This window comes from Mustela nivalis (genome assembly GCF_964662115.1).
Source record: "Mustela nivalis genome assembly, chromosome: 17".
Classification (NCBI taxonomy): domain Eukaryota; kingdom Metazoa; phylum Chordata; class Mammalia; order Carnivora; family Mustelidae; genus Mustela; species Mustela nivalis.
In genome coordinates this window covers 62,262,721-62,290,061 of record NC_139036.1, presented here as the reverse complement: position 1 = coordinate 62,290,061, position 27,341 = coordinate 62,262,721, and the positions used below count along the sequence as shown (strand labels likewise).

The window sequence follows — 27,341 nt, the reverse complement described above, 5'->3', positions numbered from 1 at the left end:
CCTGCTTGTGATCTCTTTCTCTGTGTCAAATAAGTAAATAAAATCTTTAAAAAAAACAATTTTTTAAACCTTGTACATAAACTGATGATATCTGGGGGAGATACTTAGAGCCTATGCAAACATCTACTTCCTCCTAAAGTTTCGCAGACTACTTTCAGCATTCATTTGTGGGTCTGTCGCATGATTACTGCAGCGTCTGATGGTGATTTTCTGTTTCCCTCACATTTTTTGTCTCCTTCAACATGTATTATTTGGAATCTGTCTATAAGGAAGATTGGTCCCTTTCTCCTAGTTTCTGTTTGTTCGACCATTTATTTGTAGCAGTACAAATAAAATAAATATGTTTTATTCTCTGGGTTGTAGTCCAGTATTTTTTTTTTATTTTATTTATTTGTCAGAGAGAGAGCGAGCGAGAGCGAGCACAGGCAGACAGAGTAGAAGGCAGAGTCAGAGGGAGAAGCAGGCTCCCCGCGGAGCAAGGAGCCCGATGTGGGACTCGATCCCAGGACGCTGGGATCATGACCTGAGCCGAAGGCAGCTGCTTAACCCACTGAGCCACCCAGGCGTCCCAAACACTTTTTCTTTCGTTTTTTTTTTTTTTAAGAGTTTATTTATTTATTTGAGAGACAGAGAGAACAAGGGGAGGGAGGAGCAGAGGGAGAACCCAACATGGGACTCGATCCCAGGACCCTGGGATCATGACCTGAGCCGAAGGCAGACGCTTAAGCAGCTGAGCCACCCAGGTGCCCCTGTAGTCCAGTATTTTAATTTTTATTGCTATTTTTTCAGATTTCCTTACTTTCTAGGCCTGCAGGACACTCCCAGCTCCTCTGGCCTGTTCTCGGCCTCAGCCCTCATGTCAGGAACCTGGTGCCTTTTACGGAAAGTGCTGTTCATCCGTGAGATCTGGGCTAAAGTGTGCTTGTTGCCACTGGGGTGCTGGGTGCTTCCAGGCCTCGTGGAGGGCAAAGCTAGAAACTCTGGGCCTGTGGACATGGATTGCTACCTCTCGGCCTCTCTGTGAGGAATGCGTGAGTCCACAGGGACGGGACTGCTCACCATGGAGCCCCACAGTGTTCCCTCCGGCCCTCCCCCCACACTCCCCCCACACCCCCTTGTCCAGCTGTGAGAAGCTCCTGTTCTCTGCAGTGTGTTTCCTTGTGAGAGCTTTGCAAGCACGGGAGGGGCACAGATCTGCCGCCTGCGGCTGGTGCAGACGAGTTTACCCGCTAGAGGCCAGTGTCCGCGCAGAGCTGCTTTGCACAGCTGCCAGGGCAGCTCCTGGTGCTGGTTCCGTCTGTGAGGGTGGGCCTTCCACCTGATACCCCAGACCCGTGCCGCACGGCCTGAGACGCCCCATCTCAGCTGCTCCTGGTCTTGTTCGCACAGCTGGGGTCACTTGTGGTGTCCTTTAGGGTTTCACAAGTGTGTGGACTCAAGAACCTCCACCACAGAACCACACAGAGCAATTTCATGACCTAAAACTTCCCCTCATCAATCCCTGGAACCACTGATCTGCTTTCTGTCCTTGTAATTTTGCCTTCCCCAGAAAAAAAAAGAAAAAGAATCAATTAAAAACCCATACAGGGTAGTGAGGTGCATTTCCCTAGGGACCCTAGGAAGCAGCCCAAGCTGGGGAGGCAGGCCCATGGGGCCCCAGTGTGAAGACATCCCCTCTGCCCACATAGCTGAGAGCCGGTGGGTGAGCCTCAAGGTCCGGCACCACACTGGGGCAACCAGGGACATCGGGAAACCCTCGGCTAACAGGGCCGTGAAGCCATAAGAGGCAGCATCGGGACAAGCCCATCTGGATGAGAGGAGTGGCGCCCCGGGCAGGGCTATGATGCGGTGAAGCCTGGGGTCCCCTGGGAACAACCACTGGCCCCGGTTCCCAGAGGGGCTTGCTTGGCCTCCCCCCGCCCCACCTCTCCCTTCTTCCCTGCTTCCCCTTCACTGTTGCAGCAGGGAACAGGCTGGTTTTCCTTGGCTGGGGTTTATCCAGTTTCAGGTTCTTGACTTTAAAAGCAGATGCAGGAAATCTGTGGCTTGTGTCACTCAGAAATGTCACTGACACAATTACGTTTCACTGATGTGGCCTCTGGTGTTTTCCGCTGGGTTTCTGGACCTTGCAGACAAAGCCAGCCCCCCAACCCCAGCTGGCCTCTGACGTGTTTCTGCGGCATACAGACCCAGGGCTGGCGCGTGAGGTCTGAAGCTCGGGTTCGCCAACCCCTCCACAGGCCTCTGAAACGCACTGTAATTGAGCCGACATTCATGGCGGCTGAACCCGCTCTCCCTCCAGGAGCGAGCTCTGGGTGAGCGAGGTGGACGGAGTGGCCCTGGGCCTGAGTCCTCCGCCCTCCTACCCTTGTCCAGCACCTCATGGCAAGACCCTGCAGTCCCCTGGGAGCCACTGCTAGGGCTTGGGGTCTGGGGTGCCCACTGGCCCAGTTTGTAAGGGGGACGGAGAAGCAGAGTACTTTCTGCTGCCCCAAATGGAGTCTGGAAGCTGGGCCGGAGAGCAGAGCAGAGCAGACCAGAGCGACGGGGAAAGGGCAGGCAGATGGAGAAGACAGGCCAGAGAAAGGGGCAGGGCAGATGGAGTCCCTTGAGGCCACTCTCTGTGCCTCTGCCGTGGTCACATGCTGCCCCTTCACCTCAGCCCCCCAGCCCCCACAGACGGTTGTCAGCCGCCCAGACTTCCGGTCCTCCCCAGCTTGTGCCTCCTTTCTCCCTTCCATGACCTCATCCTCTGTATGTACCCTGCAGACCCCTCTTCCCACCTCGCCCCTCCAGACCCACACCAGCTCTAACAAAATAACCTGCCAAAAATACGGATGGGTCCCAGTATCACCTGGGCTGGCTCACCTGTGTCTGTCCCTCCCAGCCAGGACGCAGCCTGGTAGTGGGCCCAGACCTCCTCAGCCCAGCCTGCACACTCTGCTCACCACAGACGCTGGGAAGGGCTCAGCAACCCTCCCACAACTGTGTTTGTGAAAGCGAAAGGCAGGCGGCCCTTGCCTCATGGTTCAGATCCTAGTGAGAGGACCCGGCAGCGGGCAGAGGCCAGTGTGTACAGAAACTACAGTCTGAAGAGGGAGGGCCCCACACAAGAGACAGGCTGGGGTCTCCCCCTGAGCGGGGAGGGGAGCTTGAGGAGGAGGGGGAGCCCAACCTTGCCAGTGAGGACTCTTGTCAGAGCATGGGGACCGCCACTGCCAGTTTTTAGAAAGGAGAAGCCATAACTAATGTCTGTGTTTCTCAATGAAAGAGAGAAAATTGGACATCAGCATGCGAAAAATGAACCTTGACTTAAACCTCACACTTTATGTAAGAATTAAGGAATATGGATCAGAGATTTAAATGTAAAATGGTAAAAACCTTCAGAAGAAAACAGAGAAAATCTTCATAAACTCAGGTCAGGCAGAGCTCTGAGCTGTTTGAAAGCACAGTCCATAGAAGAAAGAAGCTGAAAATTGGGTTTCATCAAAATTACTAACTTTACAAAAGACAATGTGAAGAGAATGGAAACAGGAGACATAGACTAGGAGAAGATATTTCCGAAATATGTACCCAGCAAAGGAATTGTATGCAGAATACACAAGGAGCTCTCAGAACACATCAGCCCGTTACGAAGGGGGCACGGCCTTGAGCAGACGTCCTGTGGAAGATGCTTCCAGTCACAGCCCGGCCCGCGTGGCTGCATGACCCGAGGACGAAGTGGACCACGGCGCAGGAGCCCTCGTGCACAGCGGGGTCAGTGCACGGTGCCCCAGCCATCTTCGCACACAGCTCGGCCCTGCACCTCACCAGCAGTCACACGTCTGTCGGCCCAAGAGAGACGGAAACGTCCTCCACACAGAAATCTGTGCACAAATGTCCATGGCAAGTGTGTCAAATCACCAACCAGAACTGGAAACAGCTCCAACACCCTTCATCTGGCAAGAGCGTCAACCAGCGGGGACACATCCACACAGGGGAGCTTCTCTCCAATACGGGGGGCTGCTGGTACCCCCACCACCTGGAGCTCTCAGAGTCAGGACCAGCAGCTGGAGCCAGCCTCAAAGGTCCAGCGCTGTGTGAGTCCATCTGCAGAAGAAGCACCGTCTGGACAGTGCCAAGGGCTGGGTGGGGGATGGTCTGACTATAAAAGTAGTTTTTGAGGTTAGGTAGCTGTTTTGTACCCAAATGTTGTTTCATGAATCTGTCACCATGTTAAAGTCACAGAACTGTAACTCTACTGAATGCTAACTAAAGAATCAATTTCTAAAAAAAGCCAGACCCACTTTACCAGTAGAGCCCCTCCTCGTTCCCCCCGAGCCCCCGGTCAGAGGCGCCCAGAGTGTGTTCACGACAGCCCAGGGCATGCTCCCAGGGGTGCGCTCAGATTGCTGCCGGGCTGCCTGGCAGCAGGGGAGGGCCAGGTGCTGTGGGGGGCCCACCCCCGGGCAGCCTCCTCTGACCCACCCAGCGAAGGTTTGGAGTGCGTGAGGAAGGCTTCCGTCCAGGGCTCTGTGTGGAGAGTAAAAGAAGCTCCAGGCTTTGGATAGAAAAGCCCTAGGTCTGAAGCTGAGGGCATGTCATGGAGAAAGAAATTCTCTCCCGGGTCACACAGCCCATTTAGGGAAGATCCTGGCCCAGACCCAGTGATTCCCCCGAGAGGGGTCAGCTGGAGACTTCTTTCCTTGGGCCACTTCAAGCAGGCAGGACCAGGCACAGGGTTCTCTGGGCCATCAGGGAGCAGCCTGTGGTTTAGGACGGGCTTCTGCGGGATCTGTCTTTCATAAGGCCATAAAGGGTGACAGGCAGTTGAGGAGGAGGGACCTGGCTGAATTTGCAGGAGGACAAAGGATTGGAGCCTGGAAGGGACAAAGTCCGTGAGGGCTGGAGAAGGGGGAAGTGGGGGTTTCAGAGACCTCACATGCTCACCTGGAAGAGAGAAACAGAACGAGGAAAGATCCACACCTTTGGATCCTCCCACCCCTTTTGCATGTGTGGAGAGAGTGGGGAGGGTCCCCTGCATCTGCTTCTGGCATCAACGGCTCCACGCCCCCTCGAGGGACGCCCAGCCCCAGAAGAGATGAGGAAGCCCTGACAGAGGGGCTCAGGATAGCCTTCACCCCCGCAGAGACCATGAAACCTCGGCAGGGCTAGGGACCTCACTGCTCAAGCATGTCCCCCCTGCGCCACAGCCCCTGGGAAAGCCCCATGGTGGGGGCTGCAGACCAGAGACAGCATCTCCTGAATCACAGGACCAGGAAATCCGACTAAAATCCTTCCTACCAGTACTCAGTCCCAGAGACACCCAGCTCCTCAAGGGTTCCTAGTAGCACAGTGTCCAAGTCACTGTGCTGCGTTCTTGTCTCCCCTGCAGATTGAGACAGTTGGGCAAGAGTTTAAGAAGGTGAGTGAGGCAGGGAGAGGCTGACAAAGGGGAGCGAATTCTGTAAAGAGGCAGAGAGTGAGAAAGGGGTGTGGGGGGCAGGAGGAGACGCTCTGGGTGTCAGCACCATGTTGGTTTTGTTCAGGCCCCAGCAGCTATCAGCCACAAAAGAGGCACACAAGGGCCTCCCCTTCCTCCTCCTGGGCCCGCATCTCAGGGAAAAGGGTGCTGTCAGCACTCAGGCCCAACACCCTGTTTATTGTGGGTGAGTTCAAGGACTTGCAGGGCCCCCACATGTGTCCACATTCTCACCCTGCTGGTTCAGGGCAGGCCGGTTCAGGCAGACTCAGCTGCCGATGATCTCTATCTACCCGTCTACCCATCCACCTAGCACCTATCATCCATCTATCCGTCTATCCATCCATCCATCCATCATCTATCTATCTATCCATCTACCCATCTATCTGTCTACCCATCTACCCATCCATCCATCCATCCATCATCTACCCGTCCATCACCCATCTTTCCGTCTACCCATCCACCTAGCACCTATCATCCATCTATCCGTCTATCCATCCATCCATCATCTATCTATCCGTCTTCCCATCCACCTATCATCCATCTACCCATCTATCCGTCTACCCATCTACCCATCCATCCATCCATCCATCATCTACCTGTCCATCACCCATCTTTCCGTCTACCCATCCACCTAGCAACTATCATCCATCTATCCGTCTATCCATCCATCCATCCATCATCTATCTATCCGTCTACCCATCTACCCATCCATCCATCCATCCATCATCTACCCGTCCATCACCCATCTATCCATCTATCCATCCACCTAGCACCTATCATCCATCTATCCGTCTATCCATCCATCCATCCATCATCTATCTATCTGTCTACCCATCCACCTATCATTGATCTACCCATCTATCCGTCTACCCATCTACCCATCCATCGTCCATCCATCATCTACCCGTCCATCATCCATCTTCCCGTGTATCCAACTACCTGTCTACCCATCTATCCATCTACCCCTCTACCATTCCATCATCCATCCATCATCTACCTGTCCATCATCCATCTTCCCGTGTATCCAACTACCTGTCTATCCATCTACCCATCTACCCATCCATCATCCATCATCCATCCATCTATCCATCTTCCTGTGTATCCATCTATCCGTCTACCCATCTACCCATCCATCCATCCATCCATCCATCATCTACCTGTCCATCACCCATCTATCCATCTATCCATCCACCTAGCACCTATCATCCATCTATCCGTCTATCCATCCATCCATCATCTATCTATCCATCTACCCATCCACCTATCATCCATCTACCCATCTATCCATCTACCCATCTACCCATCCATCATCCATCCATCATCTACCCGTCCATCATCCATCTTTCCATGTATCCAACTACCTGTCTATCCATCTACCCATCTACCCATCCATCATCCATCATCCATCCATCTATCCATCTTCCTGTGTATCCATCTATCCGTCTACCCATCTACCCATCCATCCATCCATCCATCCATCATCTACCTGTCCATCACCCATCTATCCATCTATCCATCCACCTAGCACCTATCATCCATCTATCCGTCTATCCATCCATCCATCATCTATCTATCCATCTACCCATCCACCTATCATCCATCTACCCATCTATCCATCTACCCATCTACCCATCCATCATCCATCCATCATCTACCCGTCCATCATCCATCTTTCCATGTATCCAACTACCTGTCTATCCATCTACCCATCTACCCATCCATCATCCATCATCCATCCATCTATCCATCTTCCTGTGTATCCATCTATCCGTCTACCCATCTACCCATCCATCCATCCATCCATCCATCATCTACCCGTCCATCACCCATCTTTCCGTCTACCCATCCACCTAGCACTTATCAACCATCTATCCGTCTATCCATCCATCCATCCATCATCTATCTATCCGTCTACCCACTCACCTATCATCCATCTACCCATCTATCCGTCTACCCATCTACTCATCCATCCATCCATCATCTACCCGTCCATCACCCATCTATCCATCTACCCATCCACCTAGCACCTATCATCCATCTATCCGTCTATCCATCCATCCATCCATCCATCATCTATCTATCCGTCTACCCATCCACCTATCATCCATCTACCCATCTATCCATCTACCCATCTACCCATCCATCATCCATCCATCATCTACCCGTCCATCATCCATCTTCCCGTGTATCCAACTACCCGTCTACCCATCTACCCATCTACCCCTCTACCATTCCATCATCCATCCATCATCTACCCGTCCATCTATCCATCTTTCCTTGTATCCATCTACCCGTCTACCCATCTACCCATCTACCCATTGATCCATCATCTATCTATCCGTCTATCCACCCATCATCTATCCATTATCGATCATCCATCCATCCATCCATCTATCTTCTGTTTATCCATCCATCCATCTATCTTCTATCTACAATGTGTCTGTGAGCCTGACGAAGCCTACAGGCTTTTTTTTTTTTTTTTTTACTTTTTTTAAGATTTTATTTATTTAGTTGACAGAGAGAAAGACACAGTGAGAGAAGGAACACAAGAAAGGGAAGTGGGAGAGGGAAAAACAGGCTTCCCACTGAGCAGGAGCCCAACGCAGGGCTCGATCCCAGGACCCTAGGACCGTGATCTGAGGTGAAGGCAGACGCCTAACAAACTGAGCCATCCAGGTGCCCCAGGCCTACAGGCTTTAAAATTACATCATCACATAGCATGTTTTATCCTCGTGTGCATGTGAGTGAGTGAGTGAGGGAGTGAGTGAGTGAGTGGAGGGGTCTGGAAAAGAAAAGGAAAGTAACGGTGTTAAATGGGACTTTGTCTTGCCTGCTCCAAGGTCTTCTGTTTCTTCAACCATATAACAGGTTGTTTCCTCCTGGAAAGCCAGGAGGTGGGTGAGGTCGCTCTCTCTGGGAGACCAGCTGGCAAGAGAGGCTTACACACCACCAGTGACCTGAGCAACTGGCAAGTCTCAGAACAAAGAAGCCAGTGAAATTTATGTCTGCCCCAGGGAGTGAAAACTGGGATTTTTCACCTCCAAGAGGAACTCCAGGTAAGGGGAAACTCTCTCACTGAGGCTGGGTTGAGAAAATAAGTGGCTGAAGTCAGGTGTGGAAACAGAGGGGCACTTGGGTGGCTCAGTCTTTAAGTGTCTGCCTTCAGCCCAGGCCCTGGTCCCAGGGTCCTGGGATGGAGTCCCACGTCAGGCTCCCTGCTCAGCGGGAAGCCTGCTTCTCCCTCTCTCACTCCCCTGCTTGGGTTCCCTCTCTCACTGTCTCTCTCTCTCTCTGTCAAATAAATAAATAAAATCTTAAAAAAAAAAAAAAAAAAGGAGTGGAAACAGACTCCGCAGAGAGTCCAGTTGTGGCTGAGTCCTGGAGGTTGGAGATCAGGTTCAAATGTCTGTACTTTTTAGGTGAGACGTGACCCTCACACTGCTGTTCTGTTAGAATTAGCTTTTCTAGAGAATTACACCAAGCTCCTGAAGAACAGGAGCAAGGTGCAGAAAGGCCTCCGGGGGAGGGGTGGCCACAGTCACCTGGGTCTGCGGAGCTTGTGGAGCAGGTAGAGACTCCGGGAGTGACGGGGCTTCAGGCAGAGGGATCAGAGCAGAGAGATCGAGCAGCTTGGTGAAAAAAAATGCACCCACTTGAGTCATAGTTGAAGTCTACCCTTCTAAGCTACACAAAATGTCCTCCTCCAAACATTTCTTTTCCATGCTCTGCAGTCTGCACAGTGTCTCAGAACATGCTACTGAGGGTCACCCCATGGACTGGAGCTCAAGCCACTTGCCCCTTCCTCTGGGTTCCCGGGGTGTCTGTAGGACTAGCTGGCCCACCCGCTGGGAGCCTGCGTGTCAGGGCTCAGGAGCCCCCGGGGAGGAGGCTTTGCCACCCCTGACCCTGCTTTATGCAAGAGATGCCCCAGCTCTGGGGCCTACAAAGGGAAGCGGCAGGGGAGGGGAGGCGGGGAGCAGGACGGCTCGCCAGGGTCACCATCCAGCTCTCCAGCACCTGTCCACTTCCAAGAGTTAGTTTCGGATGGAGCCCAGCACCTGGTGCTCAACCTTTGCTTCTCTGTCTTTCCTGGCTCTCTGGACATTGGAGACCGGATTCTTGACCCTGGCAGCCTGCACACGACCTGTAGTCTGAACCTGTCCTGGGGCTTTGCAGGCCCTGGGTCTGGGGAGGCCCCCAGAGCGACCCCTGTCACACGGAGCTGGACTGTGGCCAGTAGGCGGCACTGCAGGAGCGCTGGAGAGACAGCTGCCTGGGCTTCCAGCCTGAGGGACCCCACCCCACAGCCCTGGTGTAGCCCCTTGCAGGCTGGGACGTGCGGAATCAGAGGGAGGGGCAGCCTGCCTGTGCACTTGGGCTGGGCCATCGGGGAGCTTCCCGAGGTGGAGGCTAGAGCTCACAGAAGCCCTCCACCACTGCCCTGTTCTTCCTCCTCCATGTACATGCCCCGGCCAGGCTTCAGCAGCCTGTTTCACAGATGAGAAGGTGGACGCTCGGTCGGGCAGGACCCAGGCTGCACCCAGTGCCGCGCGAGACCACGCGCTAGAGTGTTCTGCCATTCCCTTCTCTGAGTCCTGGGGTCTCAGGTCTGCTTGGGGCCGTAGATCTTCAGCTGGTCCAAGGGGCTGAGGCTGAGGCTGTGCAGGGACACATTTTGTGAGAGTGTGTGTGTGTGTGTGTGTGTGTGCAAGACAATGGCGTGTTCTCTGCAGGTATGTGTGTGTGGTGTGTCGTGAGTGTGTCAGGGAGCATCCCCGCATCTGTCCCAGGCAGGCAGGCACGGCTGCACGCTGGAGTGGGTGTGGGTGTGGTTCCTGCGTCTACCTGAGCCTGGGAGCTCCGTCTCTTCCTCTAAGATACTCAGACAAATGGTCTCGCCAGTGTTTGCCCAAGGTACCTCTAACCACGGCACCTGCTGGAGGGGAGCCCCGCGGGTCGGTACAGTGAGGTCCCAGCTCTTGCTGTGACTTCTCACTCTAAGACCCTCCCTGGAGGTGCCGGGAGGCGCTGACGGCTCTCGAAAGCGTTGCTTGCTGACGTTCCTCACCCCACTCTGCTTTCAGAAGCGGAAGTGACTTGGCTCACATTCAGGAGAAAGCCAAGCTGCCTCAGGTCAGAGGTCACGTGGCCAGGCTTCCTGGAGCCCGCGGGTGACTCAGCCCCAGAGAGCTCTGAGTTGTACCCTTCCCGCCCACAGCCCCTGGAGGCCAGACATGCTGCAGGGGTGCCTGCCCAGTATGCACATTCTGTTCCCTAGCTGCCTCGCCCGGCCTCCCCGGGACACGCTGCCCCAGCTGCCCTGCCTGGGTGCTCCCAGCACCCACAGCCTTAGGGAAACGCTGGGCATGGAGGATGGGGCTGACCCCCGCAGGTGATTAGGACGAGATGGGCACTGGCAGCAGCTGACTCAGCCCCCTCCCCAGGGACCCTGACAACCCCACATTCTGACACATCAGACCCTCTGGTGTCTCTTGGGGAAGTGCAGGGGCAGTGGGCACTGGCGTGTCAAGGGATGAGGCAGGAGCTGGAGGGCCACAGAGCCAAGATCAAGGAGCCATAGGGCTTGACAGGCTGGCCGACCTCTCCTGGGATTCCTGATATCCTTGCACACTGTGGAGGAACAGCAGATCAGAGCTGCAGGCCTCGGTCAGCATGTGATGAGAGATGTTTAAAAATACACGACAGAAGAAAAGGATGAGAAAGAAGTTCCAGGTAGACCTGCTATGAGAGAGGACCCCAGACGTGTGTGTTCACAGAACCAGGCTGGATGGAGCTAGGAGGCCACAGGCAGAAATCTGAGCAAGACTGTGGCCCCTGCCAGCATGCCCAGAGAGTGAAACTTGACGGTGCCCCCAGGCTGCCTCTAAATGTGCCTGGTGGGTACAAGCAGGCAGTGGGCACCCTGCATGCCCACAGTGGGACCACCTCCTCATCTGTCAGATCTCATCTGCTCTCAGGACAGGGCTGAGCCTGTCTGGTCATTCCAGGAGAGGGTCCGGAGCTCTGCCCAGCATGTGAGTGGGAGAATGGGGCTCCACCCAGACCAACCCGGACCCCCACTCACACCTTTCACTGCCCAGACCATCACCTATACCCTCTGGGGGTTCTCCCTGTGGGTCTAGCTATATGTCCTGCTCCAGCAGGCCTGATAGGTCACCCCAGCCAGGTGGCATGGAGGGCTGCTCTCTGGGGAACTCAGGAAGCAGTGTTGAAGCCCACGGCGCACCCTCTCCTCTGTACTAATAAGAAAACTGCTGTCCCCTTGGAACAGGGGCTCTGTGGGCTCCTGGGGTTCTGTGCTCCCAGGACACAGGAACCCTCCCCCAGCCTGTGGGAAGCTCTTCCTTCCCCTTCCCATCACCCCCTCCCCAGCCAATGTCTGCTCAGGGGAGCCCAAAAGTTTGTCCAACATCCACACTGTTTCCGTCAGGCTAACAGAAGAACGTACTGCCTGCTACCCCTCGTGCAGGACGGGTGAGGAGCCTGGTGAGAGAGCTCCCTAGGTCTCTGTTCAACACCATGGCTCCAGTGAACTCACAGGAAGAAGCTGCGTCTCCTGCTGAGAAGGAATGACATGTCCAGGTGCCCTCTGCAGACCGTGCACCCGGAGCCTCTGCCCCAGCCTGCTCTGAAAGGGCCAAGGCCGCTCTGGCTTTGCGGGTCCTTGGCTATGCTCCAGGTATTGAGGAGGAGGAGGCTGCAGAGGAGGCTGGGGTCCGCACTGCTCCTCCGGGGCTGTGGAGTCACGACGGCAGGGGGGCCAGCCACCCCCCACATCATCCCCACCAGGCTGCCTCGACCTGGGGCCGCCCTGAGCCCCAGCCCTCCTTATTGACAAACCGCCGTTCCCAGGCACAGCCCTAACCCAGCTCCAGCTAGAGAGACCGCAGGGAGAACATGGGCTTTGACTGAAAGGCCCAGTCGGTGGCAGGGCCTGGAGGCGCATCTGTGGCCCCCCAGGGGCCCTTCCCCACTTTGCAAAATGTGCCTCTGAGCGTGCAGCCACTCCATACAGAACCAGAGCGCCTGGAGGTCACCTCTGCAGGCTCCAGGCCCTGCCCTCCTGCACACCCAGAAAGAAGATGTTGGAAGCACAGACCAATGCCAGAGGGGTGGAGGAGGGGCAGGGGGAGGGGTGGGGGAGGGGCAGGGGGAGGCATGGGGGGCAGGGGAGGGGCGGGAAGGGAGGGGGCGGAGGAGAGGCAGCACATTCTAAGAGGTTGGGGGTCGGGTGTCTCTGCCCAGGTTGCCGGGAGAGGGTCTCTTCTGCCAGGAAAACTGGCATGTGGGTAGAGTTCTGGCTTCTGGGGGCAACAGTGGGGGAGTCACAGTTGGAGCAAGGGTCATCCCAGCGCTGGCCACCCCCTCCCCCACTGTGATGCTCCTGGCCGCTCTGGGTGGACTGGGCCACCGCAATGCTATCTCAGAGCCCTTGACCAGGAGCCAGGCAGGTCCTGCCCTTACAGGTGGTCAGGCAGCACAAGCAGTGCCGTGCTTGCTCTGACCAGGCCAGTCCTGACTCTGAAGGCTTCTCGCCGTCACACTCCCTGCCGTGTGGCCTTGGACAAGTTCCTCCACGTCTACTCCTGCCCTGCAGAGGATCAGACACGATGCCCCAGGACCTGTCAGATGCTCGGCACGGGGTCCAATGTGAACCCCTCCTTCCTGGGGCTGGGCAGGGCTGTGCCTTCAGCATTGGGAGCCCAGGGAAGATGAGGGGTAGTGGCTGTGGCAGCAGGTGTGCACCCTAAGGAGGAAGTCTCTGGGGAGAGCTCTCTTCTCTCTTCATGTCCCGAAGTTCCTCCTTCTGTGCTTCCGCAGATTGGCGCAGAGACAGTCATTGCTGCATGGACCCCCATGATAAAGAGTTGACGTGGGGGCCGCGACCAAACTGGTCCCTGAGGACACACAGGAAGTGGCCCCTGGCATGGGCAGGTGTGGGTCTGGCGATCTAGAATCGATGGAGGAACCGATGCCGAGGAAGAAAGGGCTTCCTTTGCTCTCCTGGTTGGGCAGCCGCATTTTACCAAGCAGTTTGTCCTCCTTCCAACCCTCGCTGGGCGGTGCTAGGGATGGGGTTCTGAGCTGCGCGGCCTTGCAGTGAGCTGTCAGCTTGGAGGCGAAAGCCTGGGAAGTATTACACGGTTGATATCTGGGCTCAGGGGCTGTGCTATGTCATTTAAACTTTTAAAAAAAGAGAGTCACCCGTGCATATATTTATCATATGGTGAAGTCCATGGCCAGGCGGGCGTCTTGGACAAGCAGAGACAGGGCAGAGTTGTGAAGTATGGGGTAGGGGAGGATGACATTTGCATGTTTCACGAAGCTCTGTGCTCCTTCATGGTTGACTCGAAGATCTGAAAAGAGAAAGCCACTCGGCCAAGCTCAAACACATGTTCCATTGCCAGGTCAGGAAGGCTCTTTGCTGAGACCAGGCCCAGGAGGGGCCTAACAGGTGTGCAATCAGGAGGGCTTGCCAGGAGCAGGTCCCAGCACCTGCCCTGCCCACCACTACCTGGCAGGAGGGACTGGGGGAGATGTGACCCCCTGGCGATGGTTTTCAGCCCATCACAGATGCTGGGGGGACTCTGACACCATCTAATCACCAGCCAACCAAGGGATTGCCCCCAGTCAGCCAATCCCTGTGTGTACCCCAAAATCCTGGCTCCTCCAGAATATCTGGGTGGATGCAGATGCCTGGGCTGGGAATATTCAAAGCACCCCACATACCTGAAGCTGCCCTCTACATCAAGAGGCCAAGCCCAGGAGCCCTTCCCTGAGCTCAGACCATTTAGGACGTGTGCACTCAAAGACCCAGGGAGGAGCGTGAGGCAGGGTCAAGGGGAGAAACTGGACATCAGCATCCCGGCCGGTAGAGACCGTTCTCTGAAGAGGGTGCCCCGTGGCACAAGGGATAAGAGGACAGAAAGAAGTCTGCCCTGGAGGTGGGGCAGAGGAGAAGGGTCTGACTGACTCGGGACCAGCTGCCTGCTGACCCTGCCTCACCCCAGGGGGACCACAGCCAGCCTGGACCCCAGGAGCCCAGGGGCCCCAGGGTGGATAGGGTGGGGGCCCCAGGAGCAGGAGATGGAGGCCCGGCCATCGCTCCCCGCAGGGAGACCACAGCTGTGTGTGTACACATGTGCCCATAGGCAGGGGTGTGCGTGTGAGCTCACGTGGGTGTGCGTGTGTGCATATGCAAATGTGCACACACACGGACGTCAGTGTGCTCGCACATCAGAGGCTGGGCCGCTCCAGACCAAGCCAGCAAACAAGGGCTGGCTCCTCCTCCTCCGTCTGAGGGCCCCTGTGCAGGAGGGCAGTGCTGGATAGTCCTTGTTCCTTTAGCCATCAGACCCTAAAGCTCAGAGCACAGAACCCTCAAGCTTTTAAGGACCTATGAAAATGTTGAAACTGGGGGGAAATACCCTTTATTAGATCCAAATATGGAAAGAAAACTGCTTTGGAGCTTCTGGGCTACCCTCTAGGGATACCCTCGGGTGTTCGTTTTAGGGGTTTCATGGGAAGGGCGTGTTCCCAAACATGCTTCCACCATAGCCAAGTCTCCTTGTCCTCAACCCTGTTCCCCAGGCAGAGCGGCCCGAACCCCGGCTGGCCCCCTCCCCAGCACCCTCGACTGAGCTGACCCGATGTCCGGACGTCCGTGAGAGGTGCCTGGGACGAGCTGGGCCCACCAGACGCCACAGCCAAGGGCCTCAGGCTGAGAGGCCAGGGGGAGCCGTGTCCTTCCTGCTCAGGCCTGGGGCTTGGCAGGCAGTCCAGCCCCTCTCGTGTCCCCCAGGCAGGTGCCCCCGCTCCAGGGAACGGGGTGGCAGGAGTGGAAATCAGTCGGACTTCCTTCACACTTGCTGGCCCGGTCTCTGCATCCCCTCAGAGACCTTCGAGTCCGCCGTGAGCTGAGTTTTCCTGAGGTTCACACCCGACGCTGACTCAGACTCAAAACAGCGACTTGCAGCTGATTGGCTGGTGTTGGGCGGCTGTTACCCTGCCTGGGCTCACCCACCTCGGCCCCCCACCCAGCAAGGGAGGAACCTGTGGCCGGTTGGTGCTGAGCACCGTCGGGCTTGTGCTGGGACGATGCTCACCAGACCGCATCCCTAGCGTTCTTTGAGGACCCCGGCCCATGCCCTGTAACCCTCCTCCTGGTCACTCGGGACCACACCCTGGGTCACCCGACCCCCCAGATCTCCAGGGACTGCCTAGGATAGGGGTGACATTTCTGTGCAGCTTCAGTGTGGTCATCTACGTGTTCACCTTCCCAAGTAAGCCCGAGGCCTGGCTGTGCCCAAGGTGACGGCCCGGAGGACATGGGCTCCACAGCTGTTAGTGGCCCATGGAGCGGACCAGCCTGGACGCCCATCAGCTATGCTGGGTCCCCAGGGGAGGGTGTCCCCGGGCTGGGTGGGCTGGCCAGACCTTGGTACGTGCATCTTGGGGCCGCCCCAGCGGGTGGTCGGGAGGTCTGAACCAGGAAACCAACAACCAGCAGAAGCACGCGTCTGGCTTGGTGCCATCCTTCCGGAGGCCCCCGCCCGGCCCCGGTGTGAGGAGGAGCCCGTGGGACCTGCCTCCCAGAGGCCCCTGACAAGACGCCCAAGGCCCAGGGACCCTGCCTCCACCTTCCTGTGTGTGGGGATGAGCCTGCTTCACGTGCTTCCTGTGACAGCCACGACATCATCACGTCCGCTCCGGGAACTATTTTTAACTGATTTATGTATTTCGTGTATGAGGAAGACATGAACTTCTGTTTCAGTTCGTTTTACAGGAAAGTGTCGCAACCATGCTCAGCTCAGCAATATTTACCACCACAGAGCAGCAGGGGAAGCCCACCTCAGCAGCAGCGTCTGACAAGAGTTAATGAAGCTGGAAATGTCGGGTAGGCTCGATGCCACTCATTCTGCAAAGGGGGAAACCAGGAAGGCCTCCTTCCGTGGGACCCAACAGGCCCATCTCAGGAAAGAGCATCCCCTCTGCTCTCACGCCAGTCTTCCAGCACTGGACGCATCACGGCTGGTTCCTGGCCGTGGGGATGGAGGGCTGCCAGGCGACCAAGGGGCCGAGGGTCACCATTAGTGCCCCTTCTTGAGGCAAGGGTCTTCGGGACACTGTCAGCGGCCAGCCCATCCCCTCCTCTTTCAGACAAGGAGCGGCTCAGGGAAGGGGTCCCACCAGGTGGTTGGGTCTGTGGCTCCTGCTTCCTGAGGGAGCTCCTTCCCCCAGCAGCCCAGGAGGACCTGGCGCGCTCCCGCAGTCGCGGCCGGGAGGGTCGTCACCCGGTCCCCAGAACTCACACACCCTCAGGCCCCACTCTCAGCTGGGACTCTACAACTCTCACTTTTCCTAACCTCTCCCCTCACGCATTTGGGCCCAAATTAACAACCGCTTTTTTCTTCTCTTCTCTTTCTTTCTTTTTTTTTTTACCACTTTCTTAGCCCCAGGCTCCCTTACAACAGTCTTCCACCAGCAAGCGCCAGGCTGCTGGGCAGCTCTGAGCAGGGAAACAAAGCAGCAGGGAAGAGGAGATGGAGGCAGGCGTAGAGGCTCAGGGGCCAGTCCCAGAGGCTGTCCGGAGAACAAGGGACATGTTCTCAGAAAACAGGCAACATGCGAATGTGGAGGATTGGGACTAGGGTCTCAGAGGTCAGCCCAAGCCAGCCCCAGTGAACACAGCCAGGGGTCAGGCCAGACAGCGAGGGTGTGGTCCCCCAGGAGCCACACCCCCAGGGAGGGCATCTACACTGGGCTTCCAACCCCCAGAACACAAGTCTTCCAGGGGCCGGCAATGACCTGTGCCTGAATATGGGACATTTTGCTCTCGCAGTGCATGCCTGGGCTACCTACCCACAGAGCAGGGAAGGCTGGTCCGTTACCTGGCTTTCACGGTGAGAAGGCTTGACCTTGGGGTATCAGTCAAAGGACACCTGAGCAGCCCCGCTTCTGTCCCCAGCTCCATGCTCTCTCCTTGGCAGAAACATGAACGTATCTGCACTTCCAGATCTCAGGACCTCTCCAGACTTGTCAGAATCTGGCTGGCTTGACCACATGGTGACTGTGTTCCCCCCCAGAAGCCCCCAGCAATGGGGATGTGTCTATTCCGAGGTCATCGGGGCACACAGGTGTTGGGCACACTCACCTGGAGGCTGCCCTTCCCAGCCATACCCCACCTCCCTCCCGTCTTCTGGAAGAAGCAATAAGAACGCCAGAGTCTGGAAATTGCTTGGAGGCAAGGGGGACCCTACGACCTGCTGTGGACTCTGTCAGACCACCTGACTCATTCCCAAGGGGTTTACACAGAGGTGCTAATTCAGTCGGCACAAGGAGCCTTTTGGAGAAGAAGAAACTGAGGCTGGAACAGAGTCAGGAAGTGGCCAGCACCCCCTCCGTGTGGGGCGAGGCATGGACTGCAGCCCAGGAAGCCCGGCCCAGAGCCCGTGCTCCAAGCCCCTACACTATAATTTGAGTCCTCCAGGGCTCCTGATATCTCAGATTTAATGTGGAAAAATGGTTCCACTCTGTCTCACCCCATACCCAAAATAAACGCAGAGAGATTAAAGGCAAAAAGTATAATTATAAAAGAACTACAAGAGAAAAGAAAGTGCACACTCCCAGCAAAACAGGCAAGACCAGAACCTAACCCTTAAGGAGACAACTGACTAAGGAGATGGAGCTGACTACAAGAAATCCAAGGACCTGCGTGCAGTGAAGAAGACCCCCTAGAAAGCTAAAATGTGAAGCAAGAGACGGGAGCAGTATCTGCAAGGTAAGCCCAAGGGTTGAGGTTTATCATATGTAAACAGCACCCACAAGTCAGTAAGGAAAAACCAATAACCCAATCGGAAATTGGCAAAGGAGAACAAAAAATACATAAAACATCTTAATGAACACAACACATCATTCAGTCCCCATTAGTCACAGGAACGAGAAGTTGAAAAACATTTGGTGACCAGATCCGGTGTCGGTAAGATGAGAGAAAGGGGCACGTTCACGAAGCGCGCGCGAGGGTGTAAATCAGGCATTGGGAAGCTCTACCAGAAATTTAAATGCACGTATCCCAACACCCCAGCCCCATGGAGAGATGTCTAAGATGCCCTGCTGGCCACAGCCAAGTCCTGACAACTGCCGCATGGGGACAAGCCCCAAGCTTCTGTCTTCTGGGAAACCCAGCTGTCATGGAAAGCTCAGAGCCCATCTGAACGCCTGGGGGCCACCCTGGGCTGGGCACCTGGGAGGGAGGCCATCCCTGCCTGCAAACCCCATATTCAGCTGCCCCGAGGGGCTCTGGGGGCAGGCCTGGGGTGGGGTGCCGCCTCTACTCCACGCTCACCAGGACCTGGCGAGAGAGGGAGGCCCAGAGAGGGTCGGAGACTCCGGGAGCTCACACAGGGAGAAGGCGACCAATGAAGAACCACACCACGACACTTCAGAGTTGGCGTGGGCCCGGCCACGGGGAGGGACCAGCCACGCAGAGGACTCAGGGTGCCCACGCTGTGCTCTGCAGGCAGCTTCCCCATCCCTCCATACTCTGGCACTGTGAGGCCTGTGGCTTGCTCCTCCCTCTACAGGCAGGGGTCGTGGCCACGTGGACGGAGCTGAAGTGGACAGATTCGTGGCCCTTCTCTCGGGACTGATTTTTAAATCTCAGGAAGGAGCTGCGGCGGCTCTGCCTTCCGGAGAGTTTCATCCCGAACTTGTACGCCCTCTAAGGCACTTATTCCATCCAGATGCCTCTGAAACGTGCTCTGCGCTCAGACCGTCCTGGACGGGGGTGGGCGGCCTGGGCAGGGTTCCCATCTCATGAGTCAGGAAGCGGGGTCCAAGGAGGGGCCCCCCCTCCCTGGGAAATGGTGTGGGACTGGTTCCAGGTGCTTTTCCAGCCCAGTGCTCCTGGGCTCCAGGGAAGGCGTGTGGGGCTAGTGGTTGGGTGTGGGGTCAGGGCTGGCGTCCAGCCTTCCTCCAGCCCCAGATTCCTGACCTACACTTGGGTGCTGCCTGTCCCTCCTCATTCACGCTGGTATCATGGGGCCCGATCTTCCCAGGAAGTGTCCTCTGCCCATCGAGAGCCTCGGAGGCCACAGGCCAAGTGTATAGCGGTGAGTGGGTAAGGAATGGCCCTGGGACAGTTGACCACAGTGGACCCTCCTACAGAGATGATCCCTGTGTGGGGCTCTGGTGTGTGACACGGTACCAAGGGGACACCCTGTACTCCTGTTCCCTCTATTTCTGACCTGGGCCTCAGAACACCTCCAGAAGCTGCCACTTCCCTCCGCTCTTACCAATCGTCTGTCTCCTGACATCTTCTCCGTGGGGAAGCCTCAGGGACACTGAACACCTGGGCTGACTGTGTCTCCTGTGCTCGCTGCCTCGCAGGCACCCAGCTCCAGGCCAAACCACATCCCCTATGGCCCCGCAACTCGCAGGACCCCACACATCCCCCGGGACTCGGGGGCCTACATGACTTCCCCTCTCGCGGCATTGACTGAGCTTGGTCTTCATGGCACAGCCAGGCTGGAGAAGGACGAACTGAGGGTACTTCCCCTTCTCTGTCCCAGAAGCGGACCAGGACTGCCACGGGGCCACCACCACTTGGTGGCCTGGGAACATAGCTCCGGCACACACTCACCAGCTGGAGGGTGGAGGCCCCAAGGGTGCCAGGGCCCTGTTGGCCTGGGCCTCCCACATCCAGACCCCACCTCTCTCTCTCCCTCCCACAGTCGGTCCACTGCCTGGCCCGCTCCTGCTCACCCGGCAGATAAGACTGGCTCCGCCCCCCACAAGCTGCCCTGGGGCAGGCCTTAATGACCCCAACACTGCCCTAATCATGGACTCGTGGGGTAAGTTCCTGGATGGGTTGCTGAAGCACCCAGGGTGTGCCCATGCCTGGTCTAAGGAAGAGCTCCTGCACACGCAGCCCCACCCAAGGCAGAGGGCCATCCCCGAGGGGAGAGAGTCAGGAGAGGTGACCCAGAGGTTGGGGACATAGCCACCCACCCACATGGCCACCCCACCCCACCCAGCAGAAGGCACAGCTCTTCCCCTGGGTGACGTCAAGTGCCCACCCCTCTGCAGACCAACCTCAGTGAGTGCGGGAAGTCTGGCCTCCTGTTCACCCCAGTTCAGGGCACCCCAGTCCACCTCACCCGGTTTCTCAGATGAACCAGGTCTCAGAGCCACCAAGGGCAGGCAGGATTTGGCCAGGCCTCAGACATGGTCCTGGAACTTTAAGAGTCAATTACCATTTAAGTTAACGTGGCCCAGAGCCCATTGCCCTCTCTAAACCAAGGCTGAAGGCGGCCTCTCATCCCCACTAGGGGTGTGTCCGCACACACCCACAAACTGGGGTCATGTCCCAAAGACACAGGCCCCAGTTTCCTCCCGTGACAGTGACCACAGGCCCTGGGAGAGGGGCTGGGAGGACTGGGGGAGCCCCAAGAGGTGAGTGCCAGGGGTGCCCCAGGTTGGAGGGAGGGGGTCTGGATGTCAGAGGACCGGGCCACTGAGATTCCCTCCTGAGGCCACATGGATCCTTCCATATGCACCAGCTGCTGGGGCCTCTGCAGCTTCGGGCTTCCTTCCTCACGGGCTGTGACCAGCCCTGCCCTAGGGGAGGAGCCCACACTGGTAGACCGCCCTGCCAGGCCAGGCGACGCTGGCCTGTGGTCCTGAAGTCCAACAAAGAACAACAAACTGACATTCCAGCTGAACGCAAACTCGCCTGAATTCCCACCCCGGAGCCCATCTCAGGTTCCCCGTCCCTAGAGGAAGACACTGGCCTCCCCGAAGAAACAAAGGCCCCGGCTGACAAGGCCTCTGTCCTGACTCCACTCCTGGCCCCACCCAGGCCCCCAGCCCATGCCCCACATCCACCCAGGCTCCTCCTGCCCCTCCCAGGGGCCCCACCGTCCTCCCTGGGCTCGTGACCCACAATCAGGCAGGATTTTCAGCGATGCTGACACAACCTCAGTAGGACTGGGGTCTCCAGTCCCATGAGACTTTGCTTCTCGTGCCCAAGGTGAATGACCCCCTGCAAATCTGCGGTCTTTCTGGATTCTTGCCCTGACCCTGCCCTCAATCTCACCCGGCAGCCAGAAAAGCCCCCTGCTCTCCCACACCCGGCCCAGCCCCAGAAGGCCTCCAGCCTCACCTGAGTCAGATTCCTTCCCGGCTCTATGCGGTGCTGGTCGTGCCCTGCTCACCCACGAGGTGCCCAGGCTGCGAAGGACACAGACTTCCTGGGAAGTGGCTCTTAAGCTCATCCCAAAGGGTGTACGTACCCTTGGACCCGTTGGGCTTGGCCGCACCTTCATGTCCATCTCCTGGGTTGAGCGGGGCAGATGCCGGGCTCTGCCAATGTCTGAAAGCAGCTGGCGTCTCACCAGCACACGGGCCCTGCGGGGCCCTGCTTGGGCACCTGCCAGGCCTACTCGGGCCCCAGGGTCGGGCATGGTGTTAGAATAGGCCCTTGTCACTACAGCAGTGCCCATACACCAGCCCCGAATGCCTCTGGGGGTGAGACACAGCCTGGCCCCTTGCCCTTGTGGGCCGTGCTCCCCTACCCCTGCTTGGAGGCCCCTCCAGTGCAGCCTGGGCCTCCTCGTTCCTTGGCCTCCACTCTGTCCTGAACCCAGAAGCCCCTAGCTCCAGCTGAGGCCACGTTCCAGGAAGAAACAGACCCTCCCAGCGTTACATGGGGGTCTGCGGACACGCACAGGCAGAGCCCCAGGGGCCCTCAGGTCCTTCCCATCTGTGCAGGAGCCAGGGTCTGAAAGACCATTGCCAGAGCAGAGCAAGGCCTGACTGACCACCAGGGGCCCGCCGGCGAGCCAGTGCTGTCTCCGGAACCTCTGAGGAGAGGGTCTATCCTCGGGAGCCTCCAAGGGTGACCCAACCCTAAAGCATGAGGGCCTCTGGTGCCATCTTCACCTCCTGACCTGGGCAGTACACAGTCAGGGCTCCCAGGCAGCTCCTCCAGAGGGCGAGAGAAGACGTTCAGGGAGCCCAGAGATCGTGAGGAGGCCGGGAAAGCCGAGGGTCTGGGCACTCCAGAGGAGGGCTGTGGGGCAAAAACCCTCGTCGGAGTCTCCACCCCTGAGGCCGGCCCGAAGGAGGACGCGGTGGCAGTCCCGACGGAGCCGGGTGCACAGGGAGCGACACGGCCGCACGGCCAGGGCCACACCCCAGGGTCTCCAGCACAAGCAGCAGAAGAGGGTTTCGATCCCAGCACTCCCACTCTTGCCCACGGGGACCCAACAGTTTTTTATTCCAGGACATTCACATGTTGAGTTAAAACAGGAAATGAAGTCTGTGAGAAACAGCATCCCACACACACTCCCGGGGCAGTAGGCTCTTCCTGTGGCCTCAGCCCCAGCCACCTCCACACGGCCCCAGGGAGGGACCCCCAGGCACGGCCCACGTCCTGTCCAACCCCCGCGTTCCTGGGCTGCTTGTTCTCGGAAGCATTCCAGCACGTGCACGGACACACACTTCTGCACACGCGTGTGGGCATATACGTGCGTGCTTGCACAGGTGCACCAGGCTGGGCTCCGAAGCCCTATGCAGCCACGGCTGGCTGTATGGGCTCACAGGGCACAGGGGTAAATGTGGGGGTGGGGCTGGAGATCAAGCAACTCTGCCAGGGCTCCCTTGCCGTGAACGACTCTTCCCACGCCAGGATCTCCCCCACAGCTGGGGAGCAAAGGTCGGTCCCACTCCGCAGCTGGGCACCTGGGACCAGCCTGGCGGGGGAATGTGATCATAAGTTTCCATCTTTTTTAGACCCACCGCCCTGGGTGTGACGCTATCACGGAGGCGGTCACAGATGTTGGGGATCAGCCACCATTTCTCTGTGGCGTTGACACCACTGGCCTTAACTCCCGTTCCATTTGGGAAGCACCATCAGAAGGGCCACTCACCCCTTTCTGGGGCCATGTTACTGAGGTGGCAGGCATGGCCACACCTCCAGACGAAGCCCCCGCTGACATGGTGGCCACCCCAGAGAGGGTTCTGGCCCCCCAGCACTCCAAGTGGCCACTGCAACAGGCTGGGGGCTCACAGGCCTCGGGAGGTATTAGGGCTCAATTCCGCCTAGATAGTCCTGGTGGCCCGGAGGCCTGTGACTGAGGTCAGGCTTCCCAGGAACACCCGGGCACCCACCAGTGCCTTTGGTAGGTGGCTTTTGTGGACGGAGCTCGCTGGCAGCCACCCCGTGTTATGCCCCCACGGCCCACCACCCTTGCCACATGGAAGGGCCCCACTGGCTTAAGGTCCCAGGGATGGCTATGCCCGGGCCCATCCTCTCCTCTTCCTGTCCCAGCAGGGCCTGGCTCCCCACTTGTGGCCTCAGCCTCTGGGACCCCATGTCCCTCTGTAGATGGAAGAGATTTTAAGAAGGACAGACAGGCAGGGAAATGACCAGAGGTGGGGGGACGTCCCTCGGCCACACAACTTGCCACACACACCCTGTCCCCCTAGCGCACTGTTGAGCACGTCTTCACAGAAAGCACAGTGCTTCAGGGTCACCTGTCACGCGGCTGGCCAGAGTAAGGAGGACAGAAGCTCCCCCAGACCAGAAACTCACCTTCAGACCTGGACATTCAACAGAACAACGGCTTTATTTGTGCTTTCCACAAAAGCTGTTTCTGTAGCAGAAAATGCATGAGGTTGACCTGAGAAGTTTCCTTTGACTTAAATATGCAACAGATGTCGTGAGCCGATGTTTTAATTGACCCAAAGGATGCCCCACCCATGGCCACCCTCAGAAGACCAGCATTCCCCAAGAGCCACCACGTTGGCCAGCAGCTCCAGGACTCTCAACCAGCTGGGTCTGTGCAGGTGAGTCGGGACCCAGGATCAGGGCCTTCATCCCAAGAGACACTAACAGAGGCCCCACCGAGGCCTGTGCTGGCACAGTGAGGCCAAGATGGAAAGCCCTTTCTTGGCCTCAGGACTTTCTTCACTGCCACCTTCAACCTTGCCGCAGACGTGAAGCTGTGAGAAGAAGAACCTCGTCTCTTTACATCCATCCTGCCCCTCGCAGAGAAGCAGCCCCTCGGCAGGGGACCTGCGGCGAGGGGACCTGAATGGCTGGTGCATTTTCCACAGCTTGGGCTTGACCATCTCTGGGATGGTGACTGGCGGGAATGGGCACCAAAGTGAAGTTCTTTGACAGGAAGGCCCTAATCCTGCAGGCACGGAGTGAGTGGAGCCAGCAAAACAGGGAACTCACTCAGGAGCCGGAGGGCACGGCAGGCAGGGATGGCCATCCGAGGGCTGGAGCGGACACGGGGGTGGGTGAGGCTTAGGGCAGGCGGATGCCAGGACCTTCAAGGACTGAGGGGTATGTGTGTGTGTATGTCTGTGTATCTGATTGTACGGTAGGTGGACAGACAGAAAGGTGTAGCAGCTGCGGATGGCTGGACAGTCAGACAGGACAGAGGAGCTGACATAGACGCGTAAGGGTTTGTGTTGTGTGTGTGCTAGGTTCCACAGTGGGTGAAAACATGGGCTTTGAAACCCAGCAGACCCGAGTTCGAGTGTCAGACCAACTGATTAAATCCAAAGGACCCGGACCGCTCGCACAGACTCAGTTTCCGTACTTCCCAAGGGGCCAGGTGGAGAGTGTGTATGTGTCTGTAACGCCACGACCACATGTCAGTGAGGAGACGAGTCTGCTCTGTGGCTTCTCCTTCTTACCTGACGGTGGGCCAGGCCCTGTCCTATAGCAGACGCAGATCCTGGTCCGTAAGGACACCTTCCGGCAGGGACACAACAGCACGATCACGAGGCCTTTGGCAGATGCTGCTGCCAAGCTTAGGCCAGGGCAGGCTGGGGTCCGCAGGTGCCAAGTGGCCACAGTGAGAAGGTACCAGGGAAGGACACTTCGCTTTCCTGGCCCTAGCGAGGAGGAGGGCAAGGAAGGGGGCCAGAGTAGGGGAGACACAGAATCGAAAATGTCCTCAAGACCAGGAAGGGGCATCCCCGGCTGCCTGAAATCCACATGTCTACTCTCTCAGGGGAACTGGGACTCCAAAGTGGACTCAGCTTGATCAAACAGACAGACAGAGAGCTGTGACATGTCTTGGTCCCTGGAGACGCGACGTGAGGTGCACCGTGGGTGGGAGAGTCCACTCTGACCGGAAGACCCACCCTAAGGGCTCTCGAGGCAGAGACAGCGGGATGGAGGAAGGCTCGGGGGGCCCCGGTTGCTAAGCGTCCAAATGGCTGGAGAGCACAGATGCCTCCGTGACTCCCCAAGGACACGGCAGAATGGAAGGGAGCTGGGGACCCCGGGGATTTGTCTCTGAGCATTGAGGGCTCACCAGGGGCAGGTGGGACTCTATGGCCGCCTACGGGCCTGTGTCCCCAAGTGTTTCCAAAAGCACCAGCAGATGGTTAATGTTGGGGTGGGAGCTGCAGGACCCCAGGATTCTCGGGCGGGACCCCTGGAGAAGTTGCCGTGGGGGACTCGTCGTCCGCACGCCCTTCATGGTCTGGAAGTTACTGAGAGGGAGCTCAGCGTCGAGGAGGGGCCCCCAGCAGCAGATGGGCTGGGGTGTCTGTCTAACTGGGAACAAACTGGCCGGCAGGGTAGGGCACGTCCAGCCAACAATGCTGAAGCCGCGTGTGCCAGATGTGGCCGTGTGTCACCGCAGGTCCCCATGGCTTCCTGCCGTGCTCCGGGACTCAGGCGGAGGGCGCGCCGTCCTCCAGCCCCGCAGCACGTGGAGGGGGAGAAAAACAGGGGAGCTCCTGATGCCCATGAGCCAAGGCACAGACGGCTCCGGCGTGTCTGTCCCACGCCACCCCCACGCACACCCCGCGGAGGCTACGCCACGCGTCAGGGCCTCCGCAGCCTGGGGACAAGACCCCAGCAATTCTCCCCCCCACGCACAGGTGACCCCACCCCACCCCCGCGCCGGCCATCAACTTGAGCCCCCGGGGCAGTCCTGCAGGCGCCGGCTCCTCTCTGGACCTCAGAGCTCCCCAGTAAGCCCTTGGCCTCCTCCGGGCCACCAGAAACCCTCCAACCCAGGCAACACCTGTCACTGCGCCGACTCCAGGGCCAGCCTCCGGCCCTCGTCCTGGAGGGTCAGCAGCATGGGTACAGACGGGTACGCCCCGTCCAGGGCAGGCTGGCCCTGGGGCTTCCGGGACACCTACTTCCTGCCCCCGGCCCGCGTCACCAGCCACCGTGGCCCTGCCTCACTGTTGCCTTGGCTGGTCTCCCCCTCGGCATGAGTTCCCTGTGGCCGCTGCAGTCACTTACCACGATTAACACGACTTTATTACCTTACAGTTCCGGAGCTCAGAACTCCAGAATGGGGTTCACTGGGCTACACCAGGGTTGATAAGATAGGATGGCCTTCTTTCCGGAAACCCAAATGCGCTTCCTTGCCTCTCCCAGCTCCCAGAGGCCCCGGTCCTCCCCTCCCCACCCCTCCCCCACCTTCAAAGTCTCCACCCTGACCTGCATGCAGCCTCATGTCTTCCCTCCCTCGCTCTCCGGACTGCCCTGCACCCCCAGCCCCCAGCCCCGTAACCCCGCATAGCCCTTCCCTCGTCATACCTGTGCAACTCCCTGGGACGCAGACTACCAGACCAGAGTCAGAGGTGGGGATGGCCATTGTCCTACTGACCCCAGCCCACTCTCCCCACAAGTCGCACACATTACGACATAAGGTTGAAATCCAAAAAAGTGTCATCTAAATCCAATACGTTCAAAAGTCCCAAATCCCAAATCAACGCTCCCTCCTGGTATGTACTTCCTCTCCATCCGAGAACACGTCAAGAATAGTCATCTGCTCCCAAAATACAAGGTTGGAACAGGCACGTATTGATG

At 57.7% G+C, this 27,341-nt stretch overlaps 2 long non-coding RNA genes across 3 annotated transcripts; one reads left to right on the top strand and one right to left on the bottom strand.

The window, feature by feature from the left end:
* Window positions 1-13,643: 13,643 nt before the first annotated feature.
* LOC309851003 lies at window positions 13,644-20,222 on the bottom strand. The gene is made up of 2 exons (XR_014304584.1): window positions 19,780-20,222; window positions 13,644-13,842 (listed from the first exon to the last, which is right to left on the bottom strand). It is a non-coding gene; the product is annotated as an uncharacterized lncRNA (long non-coding RNA).
* Window positions 16,214-25,071, top strand: LOC309851002. 2 transcript variants are annotated; one of them, XR_014304583.1, is made up of 4 exons: window positions 16,222-16,382; window positions 16,939-18,266; window positions 20,218-20,337; window positions 23,279-25,071. It is a non-coding gene; the product is annotated as an uncharacterized lncRNA (long non-coding RNA). The 2 variants fall into 2 exon arrangements; XR_014304582.1 differs by having other exon boundaries at window positions 16,214-18,266.
* Window positions 25,072-27,341: the final 2,270 nt, after the last annotated feature.